This window comes from Babylonia areolata, chromosome 7 (genome assembly GCF_041734735.1).
Source record: "Babylonia areolata isolate BAREFJ2019XMU chromosome 7, ASM4173473v1, whole genome shotgun sequence".
Lineage (NCBI taxonomy): Eukaryota > Metazoa > Mollusca > Gastropoda > Neogastropoda > Buccinidae > Babylonia > Babylonia areolata.
This window is the reverse complement of record NC_134882.1, coordinates 36,930,369-36,930,719: the sequence shown is the minus strand read 5'-3', so window position 1 is coordinate 36,930,719 and position 351 is coordinate 36,930,369.

Sequence of the window (351 nt, the reverse complement as noted above, 5' to 3'; positions counted from 1 at the left end):
GAAAGACAGTCGAGACAGCTAGAGATAGGTCCAGAGGTGTGTGTGTGTGTGTGTGTGTGTGTGTGTGTGTGTGTGTGTGTGTGTGTGTGTGTGTGCGGTGCGTGCATACGTGCGTGCTTGCGTGCGTCTATACACAAACACACAATTAAAACATAAAATCAGTCAGTCTTTATATCAGCTTAATAATATGAATATCTGCCACCCCGGTTTGATATTACGAGTAATATCTTCAGCGAGTTGAGTATTGCTGCTTTCATTGTCATAAACGCTGTGTGAAAACGAATTAATTGAATTTTAGCCACCGTCATACCCTAAATCATAATCAAATCTGAGCGAAATCATCCCATGTTT